Source organism: Bufo bufo, chromosome 4 (assembly GCF_905171765.1).
Source record: "Bufo bufo chromosome 4, aBufBuf1.1, whole genome shotgun sequence".
Lineage (NCBI taxonomy): Eukaryota > Metazoa > Chordata > Amphibia > Anura > Bufonidae > Bufo > Bufo bufo.
This window is the reverse complement of record NC_053392.1, coordinates 593,457,794-593,463,793: the sequence shown is the minus strand read 5'-3', so window position 1 is coordinate 593,463,793 and position 6,000 is coordinate 593,457,794.

The following is a 6,000-nucleotide window of genomic DNA, read 5'->3' as shown; positions in this document are numbered from 1 at the left end:
GAGATCTTAAAACACAGAATACAGCTAGCTTAGGTGCAGAGAGGTTATATCACAGTGATGAGAAGACAATAGCTAGTTATATTTATAATTATTTTACAGAGATAGGAGGTGTGTGCCACAGTTATAGACCATGTATTGTAGTGGTCTCACTTGGCTTTAAAAAAAAAAATCTTAAGAAAATTCAGTGGATCATAGACAAGTGAGCCTGATCTATTTGTATGCATCACAGTTACCAACCGTATAATGCTGTGGTCTAATTGCTATTTAAAAATAAATAAATAAAATAAAATAAAAGTTTATAAAAAAAATTCTATGGACCACATACCAGTGTGCCTGACATATTGGTGTGTATCACAGTTACCGACTGTGTATTGTAGTGGACTCTCTCCATTTTTTTTATATTTCAAAGTTTATTTAAAAAATATAGTTGATCACAGACTATTGAGCCACTTGCATTGTTCTGTTTCACAGTTACTGCCCATTGTACTGGGCTGTCGAACTGATTTTTCTTTTCTTTAAAGAGGACCTTTCACCGATTATTACACTATGAACTAACTATACAGACATGGAGAGCGGCGCCCGGGGATCTCACTGCACTTACTATTATCCCCGGGCGCCGCTCCGTTCTCCCGCTATGCCCTCCGGTATCTCCGTTCACTAAGTTATGGTAGGCAGAGTCTGCCCTTGTTCTTCTGTAGCGCTGGCGAATCGCATTGCAGAGCTCACAGCCTGGGAGAAAATAACCTCCCAGGCTGTGAGCTCTGCGCTGCGATTGGCCAGCGCTACAGCAGAACAAGGGCAGACTCCGCCTACTATAACTTAGTGAGCGGAGATACCGGAGGGCATAACGGGAGAACGGAGCGGCGCCCGGGGATAATAGTAAGTGCAGTGAGATTCCCGGGCGCCGCTCTACATGTCTGTATAGTTAGTCCATAGTGTAATAATCGGTGAAAGGTCCTCTTTAAACAATTTTTTACATTTCATTTATGGTAATACATTCAGTTGATCAGTGACTACTGTGCACGACGAATTGTTGGTTATATTGCACTGGACTCTTTCCAACACTACAGTGCATTGACCTCTGTTTTTCTTCCTAAGTATTGTGTCAAATATAAAATTACTGGTAAAAGACAGAATGACAATGAATCAATGGATGGGGTCATGTAAATCGAAACACCTGTGCAACGTCATCCACTAGTGAGAATGTGGTTGACTGTAGTGCAAGAGTGAGGAAGCATATGCAGCACTCCTACTCCTAGGAACTGTATCCAATTCTCCTGTGGAACCAACACTCCAGAGAGATATTGAGAAACCCAGGGGGCGTAGCTAAAGGCTCATGGGCTCTGGTGCAAGAGTTCAGCTTGGGCACCCTTCCCTCAGTGCTTTGTGACAAGGGGCAGGGGTGCTCCTAGCCGTTCTTCTGCCTGAGGCAAAAATTGAAACTGCATTCCCCATGCCAAATTCTCAACCTAACCTCTTCCTTCAAGTCCTACTGTTAAAAACATACTTGGAAAACAACTCTACAAAACATACAGGGTAATACAGCACCACATATCTCTTACACCCAGTGACGTCTCCTCTGATGTAGATATTGTCTTTCCTTATCTTCTCCATTCAGACCAGACCGCCATGATGACTTCATTCAGCCTTCTGCAGAGTTTGACAAACAGACATCTTAGTTTCATACTTTTACATCATCCTCCCCATGTTCTCAACACCCCATCCTACCACCCCCAATACTGTGCCCAATATGCTCCCTAATACTATGCTGCAGAAAACTGTTTATCCACGCAGATAGTGCCCCCATCAATAATTATTGACACACAGTGCCTTAAAAAATAACTGCGCCCATCAAATAGTGTCCATGACACCAATAGTGCCGTAAACATAGTGTACCCCAAAAATAATTGTGCTGAGCTGATACTGTGTCAGGATGCCCCCCCCAATAGTGTTCCCCAAAGTCCCACCAAAAGAAATAATTATCTGCCAGAGTGCACTTAGTGTTAACAGCATAACAGTATCCCCAATAGTAATAATGTTCCCATTGTGCCCCAGAAGTAGTAGTGCCCATACTAGTAATCATGTTCCCCATAGTCGCTCAGTAGTAATAATTCTTCTTATAATGTAAGCCAATATAAAAATACCCCCTTATAATGTGTACCAGCACAAAAATATCCCTTATAATGTGCACCAGTGCCAAAAATACCCCTTCCAATACAAAAAACTACCCCCTTACAATTGGCACCAGTATAAAAATACCCCCTTATAATGTGTGCCAATACAAAAATACCCTCTTAAAATGTGTGCCAGTACTAAAATATCCCTTCATAATAAGCACCAGTAAAAAAATTCCCCCTTATAATGTGTGGCACTACAAAAAATACCCCCTTATAATGTTTTCTACCCACTCCTGCTTTTGGCTACCAAATAATAAGACAATTCTGATGCAAAATAGGGACCATGTCATACAGACTAAGAAGACAGGTTGGCATTAGCAGGAGGTGCTTCAAACCCACATGCAGTTGTGCATATATATAGGGGAGCAGATCCTGCATTTGTGGCCCGTTGCTAATGGCAATCCCCAGCAAAATGCATACAATGGAGGATGCCCGCAGCGAACCACAAGTACCACAATAGACATCCTACACAAGATAACAAGTGCGGATGTAATAATTAATATAACAATATTACCATGTCATACAGGCCTTACAGCTGCTAAATAGACAGGATCCGTTGTGTGTCTCATTTTTCCTTCCTTCTGACAGATCAGAAGAAGGGTCAAATAAATGATTATGTCAAAAAGGCAAAATAGTGGCCCAGTCATGGAGTGAGAAGGGTGGGAACAGCATGAGAAGTCCACAGAGTGGCCGAATGACAGAGTGGTGAGGTGGTAGCAGCATGAGTTGACCACAGAGTGGCCCAGTGACATAATGTTGAGGTGGCAGCAGCATGATGAGACCACAGAGTGGACCAGTGACATAGTGGTGAGGTGGCAGCAGCATGCGGAGACCACAGAGTGGCCCAGTGACATAATGGTGAGGTAGCAGCAGCATGAGGAGACCACAGAGTAGTGATGTGGCAGCAGCATGAGGAGACCACAGAGTGGTGAAGTGGCAGCAGCATGAGGAGACCACAATGTGGCCCAGTGACATAGTGTTGAGGTGGCAGCAGCATGAAGAGACCACAGAGTGGCCCAGTGACATAGTGTTGAGGTAGCAGCAGCATGAAGAGACCACAGAATAGTGATGTGGCAGCAGCATGAGGAGATCATAGAGTGGTGAAGTGGCAGCAGCATGAGGAGACCACAGAGTGGCCCAGTGACATAATGGTGAGGTAGCAGCAGCATGAGGAGACCACAGAGTAGTTATGTGGCAGCAGCATGAGGAGACCACATAATGGTGAAGTGGCAACAGCATGAGGAGGCCACAGAGTGGCCCAGTGACATAATGGTGAGGTAGCAGCAGCATGAGGAGACCACAGAGTAGTTATGTGGCAGCAGCATGAGGAGACCACAGAGTAGTGATGTGGCAGCAGCATGAGGAGACCACAGAGTAGTGATGTGGCAGCAGCATGAGGAGACCACAGAGTAGTGATGTGGCATCATCATGAGGAGACCGCAGAGTAGTGATGTGGCAGCAGCATGAGGAGACCACAAAGTGGCCCAGTGACATAGTGTTGAGGTAGCAGTAGCATGAGGAGATCACAGAGTGGTGATGTGGCAGCAGCATCAGGAGACACAGTGACAGTGGAGGTGGGGGGCAATACCAGTACCAGCTGAAGATGGTGGCTGGCAGTAGGAGCACCTGGCAGCAGGTGTGCCATCAGGCGGGTGGCAGCATCAGAATAGTAGCTGAAGCAGGTGTAACACCCCAGAGTGGTGTTACCACTCCTGTACCCTGCTACTGTCTTTATTGGGCTAACACTATGTCATCTATGTATTCTGTTCCAGGTTCACCACAATGTGCATCTATAATATTGTTATGTAAACTGTTATAAATGTAATTTACCTGGTTCACCAGCAGGTGGCAGCAAATATGGCAGATATAGAAACATAGAATGTGTTGGCAGATACAAACCATTTGGCCCATCTAGTCTGCCCAATATACTGAATACTATGGATAGCCCCTGGCCCTATCTTATATGAAGGATGGTCTTATGCCTATCCCATGCATGCTTAAACTCCTTCACTGTATTTGCAGCTACCACTTCTGCAGGAAGGCTATTCCATGCATCCACTACTCTCTCAGTAAAGTAATACTTCCTGATATTACTTTTAAACCTTTGCCCCTCTAATTTAAAACTACCGTATGTCCTCTTGTAGCAGTTTTTCTTCTTTTAAATATTCTCTCCTCTTTTACCTTGTTGATTCCCTTTATGTATTTAAAAGTTTCTATCATATCCCCTCTGTCTCGTCTTTCTTCCAAGCTATACATGTTAAGGTCCTTTAATCTTTCCTGGTAAATTTTATCCTGCAATCCATGTACTAGTTTAGTAGCTCTTCTTTGAACTCTCTCCAAAATATCAATATCCTTCTGGAGATATGGTCTCCAGTAGTGTTGAGCGCGAATATTCGAATATCGAATTTTTTTCGCGAATATCGGCACTTCGCTAATTTGCGAATATTTCGAATATAGTGATATAAATTAGATATTTCGAATATTTTTTTTTATTTTTTTAATTGTTATATTTTTTTCTTTACCACTTCCCTAAATTTGTTCTTACCTGTCCTTTGGATTCCTGGCTTCCTGGCTGCTCCAGTCAGTGCCCGTTGCCGCTTCTGCCGACTTCCGTGCTCATGGAGCGTCCCATCACCATGGGAACGTCTCCATATACTAGAATGTACTGTCGGATTTGAGAATTACGTTGAAATCACAATTCGATTATTTCAAGTTATAATAATCGAATTTCGATTTTAACTTAGCACTGCTATATTCCATATGCCTAATATGGAATATAGCAGTGCTAAGTTAAAATCGAAATTCGATTATTATAACTTGAATTAATCGAATTGCGATTTCAACTTGGACCTGGTTTACTATGGTTGGCTTGGTAGAATTAGCGAATATGACGAATGTATTCGTCATATTCCACAAAACGAAGATAACGAAGTATTCTGCATCTTCGTTTTAGCTACCTATTCATCAACTTCGCTAATTCTAGCAATCATATAGGAAAGTTTACTATAGAGACAGCTAAGTTTAATTCGCTATGCGATTATATTACTTTGCTTTTTTTTTATAAATAGAATAATTATAATAATTATCAGGTATTATAATTATTCTATTTTTTTTTTTTAAAAAGCAGTCATATAATCGCATAGTGAATTAAACTTAGCTGTCTCTATAGTAAACTTTCCTATATGATTGCTAGAATTAGCGAAGTTGACGAATAGGTAGCTAAAACGAAGATGCAGAATACTTTGTTATCTTCGTTTTGTGGAATATAACGAATATATTCGTCATATTCGCTAATTCTACCAAGCCAACCATAGTAAACCAGGTCCAAGTTGAAATCGCAATGCGATTAATATAACTCGAAGTAATCGCATGGCGATTTCAACATCCGTCTCCCATTGACTTTCAGTCCCCTATTAATATACCATCAGATCGGAGTTTTCTCCAATCCGATGGTATATTTTAACTTAAAGCGTCCCCATCACCATGGGAACGCCTCTATGTTAGAATATACCATCGGATTTGAGTTACATCGTGAAACTCATATCCGACAGTATATTCTAACACAGAGGCGTTCCCATGGTGATGGGGACGCTTCAAGTTAGAATATACTGAGAACTGTGTACATGACTGCCCCCTGCTGCCTGGCAGGTGCTGCCAGGCAGCAGGGGGCAGACCCCCCCCTCCTGTATTTAACTCATTGGTGGCCAGTGCGGCCCCCCCCCTCCCTTCCCAGTATTAAATGTAACCAGTGCGACCCCCCTCCCTCTATATTCATTGGTGGCCAGTGTGGCCCCCCTCCCTCCCCAGTATTAATTGTGACCAG